The sequence below is a fragment of the Anopheles merus genome, unplaced genomic scaffold (genome assembly GCF_017562075.2).
Source record: "Anopheles merus strain MAF unplaced genomic scaffold, AmerM5.1 LNR4000450, whole genome shotgun sequence".
Classification (NCBI taxonomy): domain Eukaryota; kingdom Metazoa; phylum Arthropoda; class Insecta; order Diptera; family Culicidae; genus Anopheles; species Anopheles merus.
In genome coordinates this window covers 18517-44866 of record NW_024428030.1, presented here as the reverse complement: position 1 = coordinate 44866, position 26350 = coordinate 18517, and the positions used below count along the sequence as shown (strand labels likewise).

Genomic DNA, 26350 nt, shown 5'->3' with positions numbered 1-26350 from the left:
GAATGTGAAATCAAATTGAAATAAACCTTTCTGTGCCACAGGCCTTATTACAGGATTTCCTATTGTTTTGGTTGTCTCTCACACTTGTTTGGTTGGTTTTGTGCTCGTTTCACGATTTATATTTTTTTATCGTTATCACAATCTTTCAAAATCAATTCAAATGTTTCAAATAGATCTAAAAAATTGCTCAATAAATCCTAAGACAAATTCCAAAAAATATTCGAAAATAATACAAAAATGTTTGAAAACAACCAAAAACCAAGGAATTACTTGTATCCCGTGTGGCCCGCACCTGTAGGGTTTCAGGGTTTTCCAAGTCATTTTCGAATGTGTTTATCATTATTTCTTGCCTCCTAGATGTTTTTCAGCAGCTGTCCAATGGTGTATTTGCATCATAATAAAATTTCAGTTCTTACACATGATTTTCAACAAATCACACATAACTATAAATCTTCATCCAGCTTGTAACTTGTTGAAAATCATGTGGAATAATTGAAACATGATTGTGAAAAAATACAACATTTAACTGCTGTCGAAAAACATCTTGCCTGCAATGAAAAATGTCGTAGACGTTGGAAATTGACTCGGAAACCCCTGTAAGACACTAGTGAATCCCAACAATTGTCTCTATCTTTCACCATACTAAGCTTATAGGTTTTTCCGAGTGAATCCAATTTCAAGTGAGTCCAATGTCTACAACATTTTTCAATGCTTGCGAGATGTTTTTCAACAGATGTCAAATGTTGAATTTCATCACAAACATTGTTCAGGTCTTTCGCATGATTTTCAACACATCACAAGCTGGACTGAGTTTGGCAGTTCTTTGAATTGAATGTATTGAAAATTATGTGAAAGATTTGAAATTTTATTATGATGCCTGAATAATACATATTAATGAATAATGCTGTACACATTAAAGATTAGCTACGAAAACCCTGTATTTCTCTGCCATGAGGTATTTATAACTAATCATTCATAGATGTCTGAATCCGGCCAAAGCAACCAACTTTAGTTACCTAGACAGGATTCGATTTGTTTTTTTTTAATTTTCACGGCAAATATATTGTCCAGGACTGACTAACCGGCTGTGTTACTGAAGTTTCGAAAGTCTGTATAGGCCGCCATGTCCGCCTAGGATGTTACGCCAAATAGAAGAAGAAGACATCGTCATGAACATCTTGAAATCAACATTTACATTTATTGTCAAGGATGCAGCACAAATCTAGAAGTAGTTTTCACTTGTTTCATTGCTAGTAAAAAATGGTCTGCTTCATACATCTATAGAATACCCCGAAGAGGTTTTCTTTAGTTTTAAAACTATAACGGAAAAACAAGACCTTTCAATCTTTTCACAAGCCTTTCTAGATTCAATATTTTCTGCTACTAATTACTAATTAACTGAAGAAACTTGCGTTGCAATATTGCATGTAGTCTCCAAATGATCCAAATTGTTTCAATATTTATCTAAAAGGAACCATTCTTTTTGAAGTTGAAATCTGAAGAAAGACGACAAAATAGTTCACTTTACATCCTTATATTTCACTTCCACGAAAGTTAATAATGTTTCGATGGGTCACATGAACTAAGCTTGGACCTTACCGACCCCTGCTCTAGATTTGGAGCTTTGTTGTAGTGCATTAGTAACATTATCCATCCGTTCTGCCCTTCACTCCCCAGGCTTGTGCTGCGGATCAACTCGATCGTGCACCGGGGTGGCACGCACGACGCGCAACGGCTGTCGATTCTGGACATCTTCGGGTTCGAAGATTTGGCCGAGAATTCGTTCGAGCAGCTGTGCATCAACTACGCGAACGAAAGCCTGCAGCTGTACTTTAACAAGCACGTGTTCAAGTTGGAGCAGGCGGAGTACGCGCGCGAGCGACTCGAATGGACAACCTGGACCTGGGTGGGAGGACAACCTGCCGGTGATCCATCTGCTCGCGAAGAAGCCGGTCGGCATCTTCCACCTGCTGGACGACGAGTCTAACTTTCCGCGCGCGAACGATTCCAGCTTTCTCGAGAAGTGCCACTACAACCACGCGCTGAACGAGCTGTACTCGAGGCCGCGGGTCGGCGCGCAAGAGTTCGGCATCACGCACTACGCCGGCCAGGTGTGGTACTGCGTGGACGGGTTTCTCGAGAAGAACCGGGACGCGCTGCGCATGGACGTGATCGAGCTGCTGAGCTCCAGCACGGAGCCGCTGGTCGGCGAGATGACCAAGCAGTTGCGCGCCCAGCGGGATGTGGGCAAGACGCTGCCCAAGGGCTCGAACGGGCGCTTTGTCACGATGAAACCGCGCACACCGACGGTGGCGGCGCGCTTCTCCGACTCGCTGCAGCAGCTACTGCAGTCGATGGCCAAATGCAACCCTGGTTCGTGCGCTGCGTCAAGCCGAACAACGACAAGCAGGCCCTGCGCATGGACATGCCCTGCGTGCTGCAGCAGCTGCGCTATCTCGGCATGCTGGACACGATCAAAATCCGCCAGTCCGGGTATCCGGTGCGCCTTCGCTTTCAGCACTTTGTCGAACGGTACCGCCATCTGATGAGGACGCCGCTGCCGAAGGGCACCCCGTACCGGGAGCTGTGCCGCTTCGTGCTGGACGAGCTGCCGGGCACGACGACCGAGAGGGGCCCGACTTCCAGCTGGGCGCAACGCGCGTATTCTTGCGCGAAGCCCTCCACCGCACGCTGGAGGCGAGCCGGGCCGACCGGCTGCGGCTGGCGGCCGTCACGATCCAGCGCACCGTGCGCGGCATGCTGGCGCGCAAGAAGGTGCAGCGCGAGGTGCGCGGTGCCGTCACGATCCAGCGCTACTGGCGCGGGTACCGCGACCGCAACCGGTACCTCACGATCAAGAACGGCGTGGTCAAGTATCAGGCCCTGTACAAGGGGCACATGCAGCGCAAGCGGTACGCCAAGCTGAAGAACGAACTGAAGCGCCGCCGGGAGGCGGAACGGCTCAAGAAGGAGCGGACGGCCAGCGGCTGGCCAAGGAGCAGGTGGAGCGCGGTTCCGCCGTACCGCTCGACATTCGGCCGAGTTGGCGTTCATCTTTTCCAAGTCGGAGAACTGGTCCGGCCCAGCAGAGCGATCGCAATCTGGTGAAGGTGGTCGGAACCGTGCCCGGGCCTCCGTCGGCGGCCGATCTTCCGCCCGACCTGGATCAGTTCGCGTTCGGCAAGTTCAGCTCGGTGTACTGTAACGGGGTCAAGCTGGCACCGCGCCGTGACATCATCAGCGCGCCGTTCCTGGCGCGGGCAGCCGCCCGCGACCAGGACTTTAAGGACGCGATCGCCATCTTCAAGCTGATCATGATCCGCTGGACGACGGACGCGACGATGGATGCGAATCGGAGAGAATCCTGGCGGACTACATCGTCCACAAGGGGCTGTCGTCGCGCGGGCTGCGGGACGAAATACTCGTGCAGATTTGCAACCAGGTGTACCGGGCGGACGAGGCCGCGGCCGAGAAGCTGTGGACGCTGATGTCCCACTGTCTGTCCGCGTTCCAGCCGGGCTCGGCGTTCAGCAAGTACTGATCAAGTTCATCGTGACAATGCGCCCCCGAAACAAAGGAGCAGATCTTGAAGAAGTTGCTGCGAACGCTAACGCCGGCCAGACGAACCGTGCCGGCTGTTCCCCCCGGCCTGGCTCGAGTGGCGCGCCTCGTCTCGGCTGGCAGACACGGCGCTCGGACTGAACCTGCCCGACAACAGTGTGCAGACGGTGGCGGTCGATTCGTGGACGACGTGCGAGGAGGCGGCCGCCCTTGCCATCTCCTCGTTCGGCATACCGAACCTGGGCTGGACGGTGGTGATCGACGAGTCGGACCAGATGACGGACTCGTGCGGGCTGGACTTTGTGCTCGATTTGGTGGCGGAGAAGGAGCTACCGCCCGCCTTCCCGGCCGTGCGAAGCGATATACTGCGCTGCGGCAGGAAGGGTGGTGCGCCGAGTGCCGCCCCCGTTACGCACGACTCGGCGGCCGAGCCGAGCAGCCCCAAGCGGCCGCAGGTGCCGCCGCCCGAGCCACCGTCGATGAAGCGCAGCTCGCACGAGATACAGCTCGTACCGGTTGCGATCGGCAGCGGCACGAAGAAGCACGAGCCGGCCGAGTACGGTGGCGGTGGTGGTGCCGCCTCCCGCCACCACATGGAACCCTCCAGCGCGGGCAGGAAGACGTCACACGATGTATCGCTGTCGCGTCATAAGCTGCGGGAAGAGCGTGCCTTCTACGAGGACAAGAGCCGGTCGCGCTCTCTGGACGATCTGGCGGGCGAGGCGGACGAACGCACTGCTGGCACCGGATGCGGACGAGCCGGAAACTTCGCTCACGCTGACGCTGGCCGAGAACCGGATCGGCAACAAGTACCGCTCGGTGGACACGATCGCACCGCTCAAGGAGCAGCACCCGCGCTTCGTCAAGTCCCAGTACGCCGGCAAGCGTTCGTCCGGCTCACACTCGCTCAAGTACGCGGAGAAGTCGGAGTTTAGCGTACGCTCGTCCGCCATGTCGGACACGAGTGAGGCACCATCGTTGGCGAGTCACGTGCGCGCGTGCGAGTGCCGTCGCAGGCATCCGACGTCGACCAATTTCTGGACGATCTGTTCAGCCCCGTGCTGGACGGATCGCTCGACGAGCTGTCCGACGCTCGCTCCCTGGCGGCAAGCATCCGGGGTGGAGCGCAGTTTGTGAGCGAGCTGCTCGCCACTGTCCGTACCGACCGCTCGCTGACCGACCTGGAGCAGTCGGCCGTGCTGGCAAGCGCTACGCAGGGTGGCACCACCCACCAGGCGAAGAATGCCACCTCGAACGGGTTCACGCCGAGCGCGCCGAACCCGATTGCGCCGCTGTCACCGCCGCCGGTCAGCTCGTCCGGATCGCTGCTCATGATGGGCTCGGTCAGCCCGGACGTGGTCATGCCGGTGTTTACCATCCCGCCCCGTGTGGGACAGCACCGCCTACCAGCAGCAAATGCAGCGCGCCTTCCTCCAGTCCGCGATGGCTCAAAACATCCAGATCCAGCAGCAGTTGATGGCGCAAAACCAGGCCCTGCAGACGCTGCTCACGCAGCAGGACGGGGCTGGCCCATCCTCCTCCTCGCCGCCGGCCAACCCGGGTGCCGCCTCGCCGAAGCATGGCGGCGCCACCGGCTCGCCCACCTCCGTGCAACATTCGCCCATTCGCAAGATGAGCGCCAAGGCCGGCGGCCGCAACGATTCGATCGACCGCCCGATCGGTCCGCCCGCCACATCCACCTCCTTCTCGGACATGCTGCGAAACCGCAAAGACTCGTCCTCGTCCAATCTGATACCACCGCCACCCCCACCACCGCCACCGCCCCACCACCGCTCGAGCTGAAAGATCCGTTCGAGGTGCGCCCCTTCCTCGATCCGTACGGGCGGGCGAAAACCGTGCGCATCGGCAAATGGCGCTGGCCACCGCCGCAAGGCGTCACCGCCAGCACCGAAACGGAGGAAACGTTCATCCAGTTCAAGATGACGCGCCAGAGCAATCGCAAAACGACGCCGCAGTCGCAGCACAGCAGCAGCAACCTCGACTCCCCGATCGGCTCCCCGAACGGGGTCGAGTGGGAGGAGTTCGAGATCGACCAGAAGCTGCAGGAGCAGGCGGCACGCGAGGCCGATGCGGGCGGCAAGGGTGCGGGAGGCGGCGGCCAACAGCCGGGCGGTGCGGCACGGACGGCCAAGCGCAGCTTCGACATCGGGGCCGATCGCCCCGCCCCGAACAGTGTCGGCAAGCTGAAGCTGAGCAACGAGATGCGCCAGCGGCTGGAGCAGGTGACCGCGGGCCACTCGGTCCGCTCGTCCAGTGCCAAATCGGACCGGCCCGAGCGCACGCCGGCCAAGCTGGAGGACACGCGGCGCATGATGCTGGAGCAGCAGCTCGGCGGCATGAACCCGCCCGGTGGTGCCAAGTCGCCCGGTGGCGATGCGGTGCCGTCGGTCAAGACGCAGGTGCAGCGGATGGAGGCAAGCAAAAAGGGTGCCCCAGCAACGGCCTGGCCCACGGTAAGTGTGGTTGTGCGGTTGCGCGCACTCAGGAAGAGCTGAAAGTGCTGATCCTGTTTGGTTGATTTTAGGTTTTGCCACCAGCACCACCCGGGCCGGCACCGCCACCACCGATCAGACCGCCGACGTCTACTCCACCGGCTCCGCCACCACCGATCCACGGCAACATGATGGCCGCCCAGAACGCGCACCAGCAGAACCAGTCGGAGATTCCGTCGTTTGTGCAGCGCCAGGAGCGGGACACGTTCGGTGCCAAGGATAGCTTCATGGACTCGTGGGGTCGTGCCGAGGCAGCCAAGCTGGATCTGGTCTACGAAACAAGTAAGCATTCACTCATTTCCGACAAAAGAACATATTTAACACTTCTTACAGCTTTATGAACTGTTTTCACCTATCAAGTGGTGGCGTCACGATGATTAAAAAGAGCTAGTAAGTGATTTTCAAAGAATCAATGGCGCGATTGAAATCAAATTACTAGTAGACCAGGTTGAAACTTTAAAAAACATCGACGACAAATGTTCATTAGAGCTACACTGTCGCCTTTTAAAGTCAATACCTAAGAATTTTTAGCCGGTCTCATGGTACAGTCGTCAACTCGTACGACTTAACAACATGCCCGTCATGGGTTCAAGCCCCAAATAGACCGTGCCGCCATACGTAGGACTGACTATCCTGCTATGGAGGGAAATCAATAAGTCACTGAAAGCCAACCCCACAAGTGAGTTGGCAGGCCTTGACCGGCATCGTTGTTGAGCCAAAAAAGAAGAAGAAGAAGACCTAAGATTTAAGATACTAAGACATCTTAGTCCTAGTTGGTAATTGATACTAAGTCTGGTCAGCAAATCTGGAGGGGTCAATAGTATCCGAAAACAGTTTTGCCATAAATATACGCAGGGCAATCCTGCGACGATATTTTAATGATTATATTCCCGACATTAAGCACCATATGTGATACGGAGCATAGCTCCAGGTTTTTTGTTTGTTTTCTAACAAGCGAGGATATTGTCTTTAATGACACAAGGTTAAGGGACTTTAGCCATTGACGATCAATTGCGGTAGTTGAGTGACGGTTAACGAAACCTAGCATTTTATGGTCTTTGCTCATCCTGTCTAATATGACTTCTTGCACGTTACGCAATATAACGTTTGCATTAAAAAAATCAGCCGGAGGTAGGCAAAACAAAACTAAGAGAGATCATTTCTTTCCACGAGCAAGGTAATTATTTAAGCTTTCTTGCAAAAATAAATCTACGACCATGCGAGCAGCCTTTCGTGAGCTATCCGGAATTTTCGCCGTGGCGAACTGAGACATGCGTGGAGGCATGTTGTGAAGATTTACCTCTTCCTCTCCAGTTTTCGCGACAAATTTGTTGGTGTAGAGCAGTGATGCAAACTTGTTTTGGGTCGCGGGCTGGATTACGGTTCAAAATATTTTCGCGAGCCGCAGTTAGGCGGTGGTGGGGGTGCTTTCAATCGGCAAAAATCATTAAGGACTTATTCTTGGACCTAGAATCTTATTTACATGTTTTTTCGTAGCCTCCAATAAACAGTTCATGAAATTCATGAACTTATTCATTCTTTACTTCAGTGGCGGTCGTGCATACTCGGAAATTTTATAATTCACATTCAATTGTTCCAGATATTTGCTATCTTTAAGGCTACCTGGACATTTCTTTAAACTTCGCATATTGCCTTCACACAATAACGCATGAAGTACAAATGCTGCATTTTGACAATGGTAATAACTAATAACTATACTTCAAAATGTATCTTACATCGTCAAATATTGGCTAGATATGTGGCCATTTTGTTGACGTAAGGAGTCGACTACCAACACCACAGTTGACCTCATACAGTTCTTACCTTTTTTGAGGGCTTGGTTTTTCATGTTTTTTAAATATATCGACCTGATTTTTGTAGCAGCATAGCTAAAGAATATCCTCATCAATGAAGTGAAGAAAGTGGTCTTCCAATTAATGGCTTTCGAACTGTCCAGAAAGCCCCAAAGTCAGAAAATTCGCGAAAATATTGGTAGTCTGACTTTAGAGTGCTCTCAGGAAACAACTACTGAAACACTTTCTACATGCCATCTTCACGGATACCTTCCCAAACAAGTGTCTATGTACAACTTACTTCACTCTTCGAACTTAATCGAACTATTAAAACCGAATGTTGAAACCTTCTTCCTCAGTGGATAAACATTAATATACCCGTTTTTCTTATCTTATAATTTACAATTTATTTCTGCTTCATTCCAATAACTACCAAAGTTCTTCTCGGGCCGGATTGAGAGTATTCGCCGGCCGTATGTTTGACATGTTGGTCCAGAAATTTTGGATGGAACGCAGCTCGGGGATTTTGGACCGGTTCGCGTACTGGGGTGTCTTATGGAAGTTCAGTCGAAATTCACCTAAAATGCATCGAGTTTAGCGTCACTGCATGCCGCTAAGAAGCCTGTGGACCCGATTTTTACTTCCTGATATGTTTGGCGATCATATCTGATTTCACTGTTTGGCGGGTTGCACCGACCTCGCGGCCAAACTAACGCCGCGATGTTGCCACTTGTCTCTCGGACTTCAATTTCAGCTTCCTTTGGAACCTCAAGTTGCTCAGGGTCGTCGGCCATTCGGTAGCGGATTTTCATTCGGTGCTCTGATTGCTGTCTAATAGTGCCAAGATATTGTAGATGGAGAAACAGGCTTATACGACGTCCACAAACTGCCGCATGGAGTTCGTTTTGGACGCTACGGAGTGCCGTTGTTTGATCGCGCACGCTTCTAAACAAAGTTATCTTACTTTTTTGGTCATCACGGTTAGAGTTGATCGAAATTTGTGTCAAAATATATAGATATATATGATATGTATAGATGTATATGATAGATGTGTCAAAAATTTTCCAGGAACTCATAGGTTTAAAAACGTACAATCTGAATAGATTGATAATGCGAGAGAAAGTTTGTGAGTATGAAAATTGTTTTAATGCAAACGTAACAGGCGGACGTCCTTGTGAAGCGCCTCATAGCTTGCAGTCGAATTTCACAGTACGTTTTTCACGAATTTAGGAAATGTACCGTATTTTTCAATTGATGATCATCAGAAGTGCTGCATAATGTCATGAGCCTCGCGAGATGTTCACAAACGAAAACAATGAACATATCCGTGGAAGCTCGATGCTCATTGCTGATACACAATCAAAGTGTGCTGAACACGACATGTGAATTCTTGAGTCCAACGCGATACTCTGACTGACAAGCTTAACTGAATGCCGGCGCAAGCATAATCATGATTTTTTCTGGCTGTGAACAGTGCTGCCAAATGCCACTCTTTCAGTCACCAACACTCATGACTGAAACGAAGCTCAAATCAACTCACGTACACAACCAAGATGATCGGAAGTGAGACTCAAACAGTTGTTGGACTAATCACATGCTTGGTGACATTTTGTTTAGCACCCTATTCTTTGTCGCTCACTTGGTCACAAAATTTTCTGTCTATAATGATCACGACATTCTTTAAATATACCTGGCTTGTGGTCCCTAGCATCTAAATGACCATGCTTTCGAAAGACTCATAGCGATTAATTTTTACGAAGAATTTCCTGTTTAAAAAATAGGAGTTATGACAGTACCGCTTGTGTTAATCTCATACGCTGAGGCTTAGCAAGGAGTGTTGAGCGATAAACTCGGTCGAACGCGACCTTCAAGTCTGTGTATATAGTATTTCCATCTGATGTAAGTAATTAATTGAGTCCGATATCTTTTTTTTTTGCAGGTTTCAAGAAGGAAATGATTATCGAACGCGAGCGATCCCGGTCAAGATCACGTTCTCGTGATCGGGAGAACTTCTCCGAATCGGTCTGGGATCGCTCGGAAGTCGAAGGTCCGTCGTCCACATCGAGCGATCCGCGCGATCGCGATCGTGGCGACAAGGAGCGGGAGGCCCGTGAGCGCAACTACGAGCTGACCCAGCTGCAGCGCGAGAAGGAAAGCAACAATGTGTTCCATCCGTCGTCCTACACGAAGGACAAGCAGCAGCAGCACACCACCACCAGCAGCAGCACCACCAACAACACCACCAACAACACCAGCAGCAGCAGCAACAACAACAGTCGCAATACCAGCATCAGTACCAGCAGCAGCAGAAACAATACTCCGCGAACGCGCCGGGCTCGGGCATTGCCACCTTCAAGACGCACATGGTGCAGAAAAGTGTCCAGGAGCGGGAGCGTAAATCGTCGGCCGCCACCACGAACGGTTCGGTGTACAGCGAGAAGCTGGACGATGGGCGATGGCTGATCCGCCCGCACCCGTCCTGCCGGTGCAGATGAACCCGTCGCTGAAGGCGCCGGCGGCCGCCTGTCTGACGTACAACCGCGTCACCTGGACGCTGCGCGTCCGCAAGGAGGTGTTCCGGCCGAGTGAAACGGTGACGGCACCGGCCGCACTCGATCTGCTGTTCAACCAGATCACGGCCGACGTATTCGGGGTCACGCCGTGCATGCGAATATCGCCGCAGGAGAAACGGCTGGCGGTCAATCTGCTCAGCAGCCACGGCATCACGGCAAACGGGCACAGCACCGCGAAGCAGCACGTGCGTGCCATCGTCAAGCGCCACGTGCTCGATATGGCCCGAGGCTGGCCGCTGTACTTTGCGCGTCTGTTCGTGATGAACGGATCGCCCTCGATCCAGGAGGGCACGCTGCTGGCCGTCTCGCATATGGGCGTGTATCTGGCAAGCAAGGAGCCCGAGTTCCTTTCGATTCAGCGCGCCATTCCGTTCGATGACATACAGAGTGTTACCACGTTGCCGCGGCCGCTCACGCTGCAGCTGACGCTGAAAACTGGCGCCCGGCTGGTGATGCACGCGTCGAAGGCGAACGCGATCCAGGTGATGGTACAGTCGTACCTCGCCGAGTACCGTCAGGTAAGGCTTGATAAATTTATTTTATGTTTTTGCTTCGTTTGGGGTTATTGCTGACAGAAAAAAGGTTTGTTTGGAACGACTCTTCTGTTGTTTATACATACAAGTCACGATCCACGGAATCGGGTTACTGTGTATTATTTACACAATTCGTAAGGTAAACTTTGTGATTGCATGTGAATGTTTTATTTATTGCGTAAGTTAATTTTTTTATATATTACATAACCTCAAAACATCAAAACTGCTGTATAAAATAAAATAAAAAAGAGCGAAACTAGTCTCGTGCAAGCACGTAACAGGATAATAGCGTTGGCATCGAATATTTACAAACATGTTTTACACTTGCAAGTTGATAACATTCGTCAATTCTACAATCATTTATATTTTTTTTTAAACCTGTTTTTACTTTCTTTCCCATTATATTTATATTTAATTTTTTTCTTTAAAAAGTTTTTCATACCTATTATTTTAACCCTAGGACACCATACAACAGTCTGATATATTTGTAATTTTCAATATAAGGATTGTTTTATATTTGTGCAACATCCTACATAATCTTTTTTTTTTGCTCAAAGCTAAGGCTAATATTCGTTCTTGCTCTGCCACTACCATATAATTACTTTAGTGTTATCGCTTTTTGGTTTTATAATGCGGCAGACTATTGAATTAAGTGAATTATATCTTTGCGGTGTATGAAGTGAATAAAATCATCACGAAGAGTTGTTTGGATTAGTTTGCGATTTAGCACTTTGTAGCAACTCATATTCATTCACTGTGAATTGGTATGGTTAGTGATGTCACTAACCGTTTTGTTGATTAATATCGATGAGTTATTAAACTCTTATTAATTAAACTTAACGTCCGCTCCACTTATTCAAAGAAGATGACATCAATTGAGACTTGAGTAGCTCTTTGAAGAATTGAATCTTGATAAATCATTTTAAACTTTGCACCGTTCCTCCCGAACAAAAAAAAATCCTTTAAAGCTAAGCGTCGATGCGGCAGGTATTCGTGACTTGTAGAGTACAAGAATAAAATAATTTACTAACCATTCTAACTCTAAATTATTTTCACTACTGAGAGGTATTTTTCCTCATTAGTTTAATTTAATGTCGCCCGGAGGTGTTATTATGCAAATGACTATTAGTTGATAGACCTCTCAATTTTCTCCAACGCACTTTTAAAGCTTATCTATAATATTACATTCTCCTAAGGCAAAATAATCAACCATCTGATAATGATGCACAGCCGATACGTTCAATACTCATTGTCTTTAATTTGTTGAACAAAAGCGAAACCATTCAACAGTTTCCAATTATTCATCTGTCATAAAGCACAATCCTTATCCTGGCATCACGAAGCGAGCTAATTACCTCACATTAGTATGCACATTTTGCCACATTTTCACCCTGCTCGCCGCTATACTTTCGAATGCAGCCGCGTGTGAAATGCAGTCCTAACCAAATAATTATGGAACAATACCAGTTGAGTGCAGTTTGTGCCACGCAGTTGCATGCACATGCACGCCTTAAGTCTCCTATAACGCCCGGAATTATTCCATCCGACCGCGAAGGATTATATCATACATGTGGAATTATCATCTTTAAATACTCTCGCTCTGCCCATCCTTCTTCCAAATGAGCCATTCGTCGCGTGGCGTTGCCGATCGCGCTGGATCATCGCAGCCATCGTGCAATTCCCATGCATGTGGACGATTAAGTTATGTATTGGCTTCGTTTCACCTTGACGCGATCGTGAAGTTCATTAACGGACGCATTGAAATTATTCCAGTCCGCGCAGAAAATAAAGGCAAGGACGAAGTGAAGACAAACCAAACAAACCCCCGGAGCAGAGAGCGGGGGGAGGGCTTTTAAAACGAAGCGAGGCTTGTGAAGAAATCAATCGATGATATGTGCTGTGGGATGCATGGGGCAGCGCAGTAAAAGTGAGAAAGTTGGCAATTATCTGCATCCGGATGTGTTGTCACCGCCTGCACGATGCGTAACCAACTAGCCAGGCGGACACTTTTGCCGCGATGCAGCGTTAATGCTGTAATAAAAACATGTTATGGAAAGCCACCGAATGACGTCTGAAGCCATCCGATGGACAATTTGTTATCGTTAGTAACTCGCCAGCGCAATCTGTGTTGCTCGATAATTCTATGGCCATTTTTCTGGATTATCGTTAAAAAAAATATTCGTCGTATTTCTAAGCTTGCAATAATACCAGATTTTAAAGTCCATCTATTAACTTTAATCAAACGTATCCTCTTTTTGTCTGTAAATTTAATTAAAAAAACTTTCATATTTTAGAGTAGGTATATTGAATATCTAAAACCATTCATCATCATCAAATAAATAATAATCATACCTTCCTCTTTTCGGATGCTTCAGCATGCATTGCTATCAGTGGCATGGCCACATAAATCCTCAGCATGCTTTTCATACATTAACGGGTATAGTTCAGTTAACCAGCAAAAAAAAAAAAAACAAACGATCAATCATTCCTACTTCTTGCAGTAGTTGCACATATGCTCACAACAAACTGGACAGCCATCGAAAGATCTAGGCGCCAGCAAGCAGGTGGAAGATGATACTGAAGATACAGAGACAGTTGAAAAAACGAGAGAGAGAGAGAGAGAGAGAGAGAGAGAGAGAGAGAGAAAATACTCCAATCCCAACTCACTCTTCAATCAAAGATGGAAAAGATTGTGTCAGTGGGCAAGCAGAAGCGAACGTAGATATCGAAGGAAACTTGTGAAAAAGAGCACCACCAAAGACTGATGGAAAACTCCGCATCGGCAAAGCAAAGAAAAGAGATGAGACTGTGAGATATTAAAAACGAGGCGAGAGACTTGAGCGGTGAAAGAAACGAACCCCCATACTTCAGTCTTTAGGAAAAGTCGGGGAAAAGTATCAACTGTACCGATCACTTCGGACCAAAGCTTATAAGTCTGCAAACTCTGGAAAGATGCCACACCAGAAGGACTGCATGTGTGTGTGCTGTACTTTCTCGAAGCTTCAAAAGAAATTGAACGCCTGAAAGCGTGATCCTACCACACTTGGCCGGAACAGTTCCGGTGGGGTCAGCCTCCCCGTGCCGCCGTCTCACAGATCGAATATCGTGCGCACACTCCAACGACGCCCGCTTCGCGTGACGGATAACGTCACCAAGATAAGACAATCCGCCGCCCTCATCCACGCGTGCGAGCGCGAACGACTGCGCACGTGCGCGAAGGGTGCCGTTGCGTAGGTGTTGTAAAGTCGTTGCGGATTGGCGAGAGGGGGCGGTTGGATTTTTGTTTTTAATCTGCCCACCGTTTAAGCTTTTTCGACACCATACCACCGAACCGCGCAGCACCACCAGCTCCAGGGCCCGAGAGTGGTCGAGAGTTTAGGGTGAGATTTTGCACAGGCTTTTACGCAGATTGCGGAGGTTGCAGAGCGTTACGCGGGTTGGCACGTTCTCTCCGTCCAATAACTTTCCATTCGGGTTTTCTTCGGGGTGGAATAGTGTCCGGGGGAGGGAAACGTTCGCGAAGTAGTCGCTGCAACAACCCCTAAAACAGGCTTCGAAAGCATAACGCAGCAGCAAAGAGAGCAAAAACACATTTGTCTGACTCGCGCGCGCTCTCTCTCTCTCTCTCTCTCTCTCTCTCGCTCTCCCTCTCTCTTTGGCGCTACTTCTTTCTCGTTTGGAGCAGAAAGCATTGCGCTCTTTTTCCCATTTTCTGGCCTGAGGGAAGGAAAGGGGGTTTGCTGCTTTTTTATTATGATCTTCATTTTACGGTGGCCGCTCTTGCACACACACACACACACACATACACAGAAAACCTGCCGGGGTCCGTCGGCGGTGGCGTTCAACGCGAACAGTTAGTTCACATTCGGACCGCGATCGTTCAACATTCCACGGATTAGGCTGACGCATACACACGTGTACACACACACACACACACTCGCACGCAAGCCACACAAAAAGGAAAACTGGTATCTGGTGAAACGACGACGATGAAAATCGTGCGGTGGACGGAAGTGATCGAAGCGCGTACCCGATAGTGGATCGTACAGTGATGATGCTGCTGCTGCTGCAAGGAAGGAAGATGTAACGGATTTGGGTCAAGCCCCGGGCCTGGGTATCACGCACCAACCGCGGTGGAATTGAACAAACTTAGATTGAATGCAGTGCCCAAACATACTCAGAAAGGGGAAAGGAAATTAAAAAGCTTCCGCAGTTTTGTACGATCACGGTGGTGCAGTCGTGTGAAATATGCAGCATAGTGCAAGGTGCTAAAGTGTACTGGTGGTGACCAATCTAGGTGCTGCAAAGTCAGCAAACGGTTTCTGGGTGAAGCATTTGCATTGGCGATTGCCGTTATTAGGCTAGCATTCTTCTGCTCGGCGTCCGGCTGAGCGTTGGGCTTACATTATTTCTAACGGAATTGGCAAACTGAGTGCGAGGAATTGTTTTTGATTTGAGTGTCCGTGAAGGCAGCAGGCCGAGATCGTTAGCGTGTACGGGGCAGTGTGTGTGAAGGCAAAAGTGTGAAGTGTGGCTTAAAGAAACACGCAGCAAGTGCAAACGAAGCAGGATTAACAGTTAGCTTTTGAATTGCCACAAATTGGCCGCTCTTTGGTCCCCCCCCCCCCCCTTTCCTGGGCTGCTGATGCTACGGGAGAGCACGAACCGGGAAAAATCGATAGGAGCGGCGAGTGACGAAAGAGATTAACACGGTCTGCCCTGGGAGACGGTGTAATGGTGGCTGCTGTTTTTGTTGTGATATGTGAAAGTCCCCATCTCAGAATTTCGGTGTGATTAGCGGCCCTCGGGAAAATTCGTACCCAAAAAGAAGTGAGTGAGTCGGTGAGCGCCACCATGAGCCTTCTGGACGATCGGCGAGGTGGGCTCGAGTCGCTGCAAAGTTCGTACAAATGCTACGACGGCATCCCCACGCCCAGCCCAATCGGCGGTCGAACGGGTCCGCACGATGGGGGGGTCGCCAGTGAAATGGCGCAAAGTTCCCGATCACGTGGTGGATCGGCATCGGGATCGGCCGACAGGCGCCAGATGGGACGGCCCTCGGCCACCTCCAGCCTCAACCGATCGCCCTCGATCGACAGCCTGATCGAGGCGTCGGACCAGGCCGGCTCCGACCTGGACGACCGGGGCGACGACGACGACCTGGAGCGGCTGTCCGACTCGGACTCGATCGCCGAGATCGGGCGCATCACGGGGCAGATACGCGTCGACGTGCACCGGCGCAGCGATCTGGACGATGTGAAAAACGTGCAGCCGCTGGACGGTCCGGTGATAAAGGCGTTTCTGGAGAAATCGCACGAACAGTGCGAGTACACCAACTGCGGCTACCGGAGGCGGCACGACGGCGAGGAAGGCAGCTGCCGCTCCGCCGAGCCCGACATCATGGTGGCGGATGAGGCGAGCGGACCGGGGGCGACGGGGCACGGCAGTCGCAAAACGTCACCCACCACACCGGCGGCCATGCTGCTGGGGCATCATCAGTACAGTGCCGTCTCGCCGCTCTCATCCTGCCCGTCGTCGCCGGGCGGTGGCAGTGCGCCCGCCACAACGTCCCACCACCCGCCGGGGGACACGATTTCCAACAGTGCCACAATGTCAACGGAAGTAGCAGCAGCAGCAGTGGAAGCAGCAGTGGAAGCAGCAGTGGCAGCAACACCCTCACCAGCACCGGTTCCCTCTCCGGCTCGCTGAAGAACCGCCGGAACAGTATTGCCAGTTCCGGATCGGTCGGGCGCATGGAGACGATCATCGAGGAGCCGATCGAGCCGAAAGTGTCGGTGAAGGAGATTCTGGCCCGGTTCGAAACGTTGCGCGAAGCGGCAGAGGTAACATTGCCACCGGTCCACCATCCTTCCCCATCAACCTTCCCGCTTCTGTCCAGCTCGGTCCAGAGCACAAACCGCATGCGTGACGCTTGCGCACGCATGGGAAAGACGCGCAAGTCACAACAAGTCTGCCGTTTGCGTGTTCATTGCGTACAGCTGGGCGATCTCTAGTTGATGGCACCAGTTTGCCAACCAAAGGGGTGAAGGGGAGGGAGGGGTTTGCGGGTTGAGGGCAGAAAAGCAGATCATAAATCGGTTGATTTCTTTTCTCTACCCCGTCTCTGTTGCCTTCCGCCTTTTGCGCTTACCGGTTGGCGTATTGGCATTGCAGGCGAATCGATCATTAATTTTCCATTTCCAGTCCAGCTTGGACGAGGGAGGGCTGCTGCAGGGCAAATAGTCGAACCGGACCGTCGCCACACCGCGGTGGTAAACGCTCACATCACCCATCCCCCCATCGCTTTCTCAGTGCAACAATGTGCGTGTGTGTTTGTGTGTTTTTATTTTTTTGCTCTCAAACACATCCCCATTTTCCAATCGCTCGAGATGAGCGAGATTTCTCCTCTGCTCGATCGATAATGTCCACGGCACGCCACTGGTGCAGTTCGTTTAGGTCCGAATTGTTCGATTGAACGCCGTGCGCAAAGTGCTGCTGATGGAGGTCGCACGCGCGCTTGCGTTTCGTGTGTAAGGGTAAACGGGGCAAAATGAGCATGCGGGGCAAAATGGGCACCCTTGATTTAACAATTATTTCACATAAAGGATACATTCCAAGGCTCAAAATGTATTTACTGGGAGTGTTCTATGAACACCATTTAAGTTGTATAACCCGGAATTAAAAAATAACCAAGCAAAATACAAAATAATGGTCACAGGGATGCGTTGAAGATTGACATGGTGTATTTTAAAGATATGATATTTCTATACAATTTGTCTAAAGAAAGCATGGTAATTCAATGCGTATTTTTATTAATATAACAAAAAAAATATATAAAAATGCTTCACATTGAGCAGAATGGACAGTCATGCAAAATGGGCAAACGCTTTTGACATGCTTGGTTAGGCTATGGTGTTGTATTTGTCCACACAATAATACTCACTGGCACAACTTCAAAACATTCAATTTCGTAGGTTGAAATGTGTAAATAGTGTTTTAATTTGAAAAATATATTTTTGAAAATGTTGAAGGGCTTTCGTGAACAGTAACGCAAAAGATAGGAAGAACGAAACTTTCGAAACTTGCGCAAATGCTTTGACCATCACGTAAATGCTGTTGTTGTGGCCCATATTGCGCCAGTGTTTTGACGTTTCACGAGTTGTTTACATATGTCCACTTTGGCTCAGAGCTATGCCTATTTTGCTCCACCTGTCAAATAGCAGCAAAACATAAACTTTTATTGAATTTTGTTTTCATTTATTTGCATGTTCATGTTCATGTGCTGATCATGTTTCATGTTTTAATCCACACATATACAGGGTTTTCCAAGTCATATTCATGAATGTGCACATCATTATTAAACGCCTATCCGATGATTTTCAACAGCTGTCATACATTGTATTCGCATTACATTAAGGTTTCAGTTCTTACACATGATTTTCAACACATCACAAAGAACTGTTAAACTCAATTCACCTTGAAGTGTGTTAAAAATCATATAGAAGAACTTAACAATGAGTGTTCTGTAAATACAACATTTGCCAGCTGTTGAAAAACATATTGCAAGCAAAGAAAAATGTTGTTGACATTCTAAATTGACTCGGAAAAACTCTGTAATAATGTAAGAATAATTGTGTTTTATGGAAAATTCAAAGGCATATTCATTAAACTGCTTAACAGTGCTATTTTGCCCTGCCTTCCCCTACGGGCGCGCATTATACAACAATTCGAGTTTCCCGGGCATATGGTTTTCCTTATTTTTTCTTTTTCTGTTGCTTCTTTGTCTTCCCGTTGGAGCTGTTGTTGTCGGTGTGCAATTTCCTCTTCCCTCTAGTGGGGCAAATTGCCCTTGCGGCTGCGGCAGAACTGTGACGAGCCCATGCCGAATGCGTGTTGTGTTGTGGGAAACGCGGGAGCATGCAAACACACGCCACCGTGCGCCACTCACCGTTTGCACGTTGTTTGATTGCTCGATCAAACAACAAATAATTTTAAAAGAAAAACACAATAACACAAGAGAAGGAGGAAATAGTGAGGAGCACAAACAAAAAAATGCGTAATCGATTCTGCGGTTAATGCACCTTTTGCGCAGTTTTTATTTGCTTGCTTCGTACCAAATACCTTCTCGATACGTCTTCATTCGCTCGCGATCCGGTATGCGGCTGCTATTTTGGGAAATTCTTTTGTTTCGCTGCCCGTGCCCGGGCGGGAAAACAGACCAAAAAAAAAACCTCGAATTTTAAAGAAAGCACTCGATCGGGCTCGATGATTGGTTCGTTGCCGTTGGAACCGATCGGTCCACTTCCCTATAAAACGGGGTGTAGTAATACCGTTTTGGAGGCGGTGAGGAGCGGTGGAACATTCCCATCCCGATCGCTTCCCGATCGCTTCCCAACAAGAAGATGTAAATTTTAACCAAATCATCTGCCGTTAAACAGGTGAAACTCAATTGAATTCCGGCAGCGGAGCAAGCAGAGGTAGAGCAAACAAAAAATAACTCAATCGCTCGACCTCAATGCTGCACCAGGCAGCAAACCTTATCATTCAGCGAAGGTGGAAAGCGAACAGAACGTGGGGAATGGGATGGGAAGGCTTTTTGTGTGTGCATAAATTAGCTTGCTTTTAAAAAACCTCCCCCCTCGCCTCCGCGTAGCAACGGGAGTGGTTTGAACACAATACGAGCAATACGCGGCCAGCAATCGTGTTGTGGCTTATTTTTCCGGGCCAATGTGTTGCATGTGCCCGATAGATATCAATCGTTAATTAGGGGGAATATCGGGAAATAAGGTTGAATGGCAAGCGAACGGAATACGCATCAATTGGCTTTGGAGAGCGAGTGATGAGTTCGTTTGTTTCGCTTATACAAGCTTTTACCATCATCCCCCGGGGGCGTTGGATGGGCCACGAGCAAAGAAGTAATTCAAATATTACGCTAAGGTTGATGTGATTTTATCGAAAACGGTAGTATGATGCAACGGTTGCTCTAATGTTGGAAGGGAAAGGTAGCCGATCCAAACCAGTGCCGTACCGAAACTGTCATCATCCTGTATCTTGCCGACTTGTTTAGCTATGCTCTTACGTACCCGTGCCGTGTGCCGGCAGATGGACATGGCGATCGCTTACTGTAAGCAGTAACTTTAGCCAGCGTCAGCGAGTCCATTAACAACACCAACCAAAAGGAAAAAGACATTTGGAAAGTTTGGTGCCCGCCCGGGGTAAAAGAAATCTTATTTATTTATGCGCCCCCTCATACTAATAGCACATTCGAAATGGTCTGTTTACCCTCGGTTTGCAGTGATTGTGTGGTTGCGTTTGCGGTGCGAGCGAAGACGCGCAACAAACATGACTCTTTCTACCATAAATTACCGAAGCAACAGTAAAACAAAACCAAAAAAAATTAAATATAAGAAGAAAAATTACAGAAAAATGATAAACCATCAAACCCTCCCGCGTGAAACCACTCGTCCCATCTGGTTCGGTGATAATCAGTGAAAAAAGGGTGATCGTAAACCGACCGCCAAACACACCATTCGAACGCTAATGGCATAACAAGCGAGTGAGGCAAACGGGCAAAGCGCCTGCAAAAACTAGGCAAAGCGAATCGAGCTGGCTGGCTTGATAAATTCATTCGTTTTTCCCGATGTCGCCCGCAATATTGCTGCACCCGAACCTCTCTGTTTTCCACTCACTGACCGCCCCTGCTGGCCATCCCGTCAGAGCAGAGGACGAAGCTCATCATCGTGATCCGAAACCCGCCTGCATGTTATAAAACGCTTTTCACCGGCTGGCCATTTTCACTGCTGCTTTGGAGGGTTTTTTTTCGTTTGTCGTTAACCATCCTCTCTCTCTCTCTCTCTCTCTCTCTCTCTCTCTCTCTCTCTCTCTCTCTCTCTCTCTCTCTCTCTTTCTCTCTCTCTCGCTCTCTTTGTCTCTTTCTGCGCATCGATACACGCCGTCGGTTGTTTTCCGTTGCGAAGCACAATTTTGTGGGTTTCACAAACTGTTTACTTTCCCCCGGCGATGCGACACACGCGTGAAAATTAATGGCCAAGTCAAATATTGCATTGTCTGTTGCGCCTGTCTGTGCAGTCGGGCTTACGAAACGGAGTAGCTTTGGCAGAATTGAAAGAGGATGATCGAGGATGGGGGTAAAGGTACACTGCAGATGGATCTGTAATTGATTATTTTAGATTAATCCATGCGCATCAGTGGCTGGCAAACTCTCCAGGCGACAACTTATTCGTTTTGATTCATTTGCGATTTCGATCAACTTGGAATCTAGCTCCGAGTAATGGTCGTTAGCTCAAAATATCTTCCGATCGTTTGAAAACATAATTTTCCGATGAAATATAAGCAAACAAATGATTGTTCGTTACTTTGTGTATTGCATTGCATCATTCTTCATACCTTGATGTTATTTGTAATCAGTGCCACTCTAAATATCAATATCAATTCGGAATTTCAACTTTTAGACTGGCACCTAATATTTTCTTTCAAGTTAGTCCAACTATTTAAAAACAATTGAACTAACGATGAAGACGACGCTTGATAATTGATACATTAATGTTTACGAATCCAGTGGCTCAACAGAGGATTATAGGTGTACCATCGTCCCTTCAAGCATGTTTTAATTCAATTTCCGTTTGCTTCAGTTTTTTTAAATGCATTTTTGCACAACAAAATTTTGATAATTATTTGTTAAGGTATTCCTTGAGGAGCTTGATTGTAGAAATGAGTGTGCCTGTTGGGTTGCGCTCTATTATTCATAAAAGATCAATCATTTGTTTTGTCTAGTCCTGTATGAAGAAGGAATTGGTTATTAATTAAACTGACAATTTTACCAATATTCAGATAGAATAGCCCAACATATGTCTTTTGCTAGTATTGTTTCGAGCGAATCATTAAACGTATAAAGCTGTGTCATGGTTCATACGTTTAACACTATAACAATATACACTACATTTAATTTGCTCTCTGTACGGGAACACCATTTTCCAAACGCTTTATACAGTTGATCAATAAATTGATGGTACAGCTGTATAGAATTTTCATAATGAGATAACTTTTACTGTCTGTAATATTGTATTTGTCTGCCCAGCCTTGTCCTGTTTTGGGCAGTTTTGTTCTCATTGCTTTTGTTATTTGATTGAATGATCTGCAATAATTATTACAGAAAAGTACTTGAAGTTAGGATAATGCAGCATTAAATGTTTCAATGTACCTTTCAGTGTGTGTCACTGACATTTTACAGATATGCAGATATTATACAGAAATTTTTTACAATTAAATGTCAAAAAATGGTATTAAAATTTGAACCTACGACCTAGCATATTGTTCTTCGCGAGCTCAAATGGTATGAGCTTCCGATATACTGCCGTGCTGAGTAGATCCTGCTACGGCTAAACCAATCAGCCACTGGATAAGAATTGTATTTCAAGCTCTAATTTATCCTAAACCTAAATCTTATTTATCTTTATTCAATGTAATATAAGTGAACTTACAAATACCATCCAGCCGCTTACTCTGCGGCACAAGCATGCAGCCGGTAACGGATTTTTATTAACACAACTGGTACCGGTGTAGCAAGGTTGCACTATCCCGTTCGATGAATTATGTCGGATTTCTGATTAACCTTTCCACTGTCCAATGCGCTCCATTTTTCATTCCACAAAACGGGCGGGATATGCACCATTAGCTACGCCACATTTGCATAACTTCGCACGTTTGATGTAATCTGACAAATGGAGCGGAAACTTTATACGCCGTCCGGCAAGCGGAAGCCCTGCTTGGAACGATACCAAACTGCTAGAGGCGTGTTACATTGCCTACCCTGAGGTTGTTTGTTTTTTATGGGTAAAGACGACACCGTGGCGTAATGTGACAAAAACATTAACAAATGTGCATGTTTGCATGTTTGGAGGGTGGGAAGTGAGTTACGATTGTTACGATTTAAATTTGTACCATCAAAAAAGCTGCTCTAATTGTTGCGTTGAAAGACACACAGCTAATGTCCGTATAAAACAAAACATAAAACGTTTTACACGCAACAGTTCATCAGTGCAAGTTGTGTAGGGTCGTGAAAGTGGGCAGTTCGGGTGTAAACAGGTAGTATTTACCATAGGTTTCTGACATTTGGCCCCCTCAACAATTATGAAGAAAGCAGCGCATACCGCACATCGAAACGACGCGCAGGTTCCGAGCCGGCTTTCTAAATTTAATAACACGTTCACGGAAGCTTACGTTTTACGTTGCCAAACCGCCTGCCAACCCATATGCATCTTTGCTCTTCATTCCGCTCAAATTGATTACGGGCAGGGAAGGGGCGGTCGTACACCAATTTCAAAACTTTTACGTACAATCATCATCGCTGATCACGCTCGCTTAACGCTTTTCCCTTCTCCCTGTGTCCCACTGCCATTGCAGACCCAGTCGAAGGGCTCCACCATCTCGTCCGGTGTGCGGGCGGCCGCGGCCACCCTGAATGTGCCGCTCGAGCGGCTGGAAACGTCCAACGTGAACAGCCCCGGCTCGCCGAACCAAATGTCGCCGACCGACAAGGGCCACCATCTGCACCACATGATGGGTGGCCATCCGGGGCAGCACCAGTCGCCGCACCATCTCCATCACTTGCACCATCAGCAGCAGCAGCAGCAGCTGATGGATGAGTTCGAGGATATGCACATCGATCACGGTGGGTTGGCGGACTCGTCCCCTCCGCCAACGATGATGGGCGGATACGGAAACGAGGGCCGTCTGCATGGCGGTATGAAGCACGGCATCAATGGACAGCAGCAGTCGCAACAGCAGCTGCAACAACAACAACAGTCGCAACACAACTCACCATACGGTGGGGAGCGCAGCCCGACCGACGGGGGCATGGCGGGCCGGGCCGGCAGTGGCGGCGGTACCGGTAGCGGCATGATCGTTAACCACAAAGGCTCACCGATGGGTAACGGCAACGGCAACTACAGCGATATGCACATTGTGGCCGGCGGCCACCACGAGAACGATTCGTCCCCGACGCAGACATCGCTGACCAAGCATTCGCTGCTGCAGTTTGCGATGCAACACTTCCGTACCGAGTAAGTATGACCAGGTCCGCCCAGCGTAACACGGCTCGCTCGAACGTGAATCGATAGTGGTGGATCGGTGGGCCGGTCGGTCATTACGGCGACGACAATCGAACGGAACTAACGCTTTGCGCTTTGCTTCACAGTGACGAGTTCAAATCCAACCGTTCGGACAAACGGGCCATGAGGAATCAGCATGCCGATCTGGTGAAATGGCAGGGCTACCCGCTGCGGGCTCCGCTGCTGCGACTGCCGGCCGACCTGACGCCGCTCGCGCTGGAATGTTTCGACTGCGTGCTGCGCTACTGCGGCGATCTGGCAGTCGATCCGGAACTGTCCGAAGTGAAATGCGTCTACACGGTGCTGATGGTAAGTGCCGGTCGCACTTCTCGCTTATGGGCGATTATTTTTAAACCCCCTAATCTTTCCTTCACAGCACTGCCACAAGCATCTGGCCCTGCGCGACGAGGTGTACTGTCAGCTGATGAAGCAAACGACGGCAAACCGATCGGCCTGTCCGGATTCGGCCCAGCGTGCCTGGCGCCTGCTCAGCATACTGGCCGCGTACTTTGGCTGCTCGGACGCGCTGCGGCCCTACCTGATCGAGCATCTGACCTCGGCTGCGTCGGACCGTCGGCGACCGTGCCACGGTACGGCAGCCGTCTGTTTGACCAACCTGCGCAAAACGGCGCGCTGCGGTGGGCGCAAGAACGTGCCGAGTGTCGAGGAAGTTACCGCCGTTTCTGCGGGCAGGTAAGTGCCCTCCATCAGATGTCCCTTCCACAGTGAAGCTCATTCCTCCTAATGTTACAGGTCTGCCCGGCGACAAATTTACCGCCTGCCTGGTGGCGCGGAACGTATCGTCAACACGCGCTGCTCCACGGTCGTGGGTGACGTTATCGCCGAGCTGTGCTCGCTGCTCGGTATCGAATCGCCGGCGGAGCAGCAGGAGTTCTCGCTCTACTGCATCGTGCAGGGTGACGCCTTTACCATGCCGCTCGCTGCCGACGAATACATACTGGACGTGACGACCGAGCTGCTGAAATCGGGCCAACCGTTCTATCTAATCTTCTGCCGGTCGGTGTGGCACTTTGCGCTGAAGCGCGACCCGGCACCGACACCGCTCTACATCGAGGTGCTGTTCAATCAGGTGGCGCCCGACTATCTGGAGGGTTTGCTGCTCGAGCTGCCGAATGGGGGCGCTCCCAGCCCGGACTACGTGCGCGATATGGCGCGCATTGCCGCGATCCTGCACCGTGCCGCCGACCTGAACCACCTGCCGGCGATGAAGGAGATCAAGTTCCTGCTGCCGAAGCCGGCCCTGTCGTTGCGCGAGCTGCGCCCGGCCCAGTGGGTGGCGTTGGTGCAGTCGGCCTGGCCGTCCGTGGCCGGGCTGAGCCCGATCCAGGTGAAGGCACAGTTTCTGAACGTACTCTCCTCGTGGCCACTGTTCGGCAGCAGCTTCTTCGCGGTGAAGCGCGTCTGGGCGGACGAGAACCCGATGGAGGAGCCGAGCCCGATGTGGCGCGAACTCATCCTTGCCCTCAACCGGCGCGGCGTGCTGTTCCTCGATCCCAACACGCACGAAACGATGCAGCACTGGCCATTTAATGAGGTGATTTCAACGCGAAAGGTAAGTCAAGATCACCATCACGCTCTCTAATGGAATTGCGAGATCATGAATTAATTGTTTCCGTTGTTTTCCCACCCCACCAATCACAGGTACGTTCAGAGGATGGTGCACTGTTTCTCGACATGAAGGTGGGCAATCTGCTTCAGCAGCGCGTCATCCGTGTGCAGACCGAGCAGGCGCACGAAATTTCACGACTAGTGCGCCAGTACATCACAATGGCCCAGGCGCAGCAGCGCGATCGAAGGGAATAGGGGAATGCGCGGGAAGATGATCACGATTGAAGACGACTACAAGTAGACGGGCCAGATTTATTTAGGTGCAAAGGATAGTTAGTTTTTTTAAGATTATGAACCCACACACACACACACACATAAATTAGGTAGGTGCAGAGTTTCTCTGCAGAATCGGGAAGGTGGTAACAATGATGATGATGATGAATATAAATAATATTAATTGTGCTGGTGTGCTTATTGTACTTATTTGGGTGAACCATGCAGGGCCGGCTGAAACGCTCAACGCGGCTTATTATAATAGATTTGCTCTAGGAGAAACTGTTTCGTTTTGTACCAATCACAAAAAAGCGAACAAATGCACATTATACTACGTATCATATGCTGTATTGATTATATTTTTCTACAATTTTGAAAATATATTTGCATTTTATATAAATCGAA

At 49.2% G+C, this 26350-nt stretch overlaps 1 pseudogene; it reads left to right on the top strand.

The window, feature by feature from the left end:
- The first annotated feature begins 2061 nt into the window (after window positions 1-2061).
- LOC121602430 lies at window positions 2062-26350 on the top strand (annotated as a pseudogene).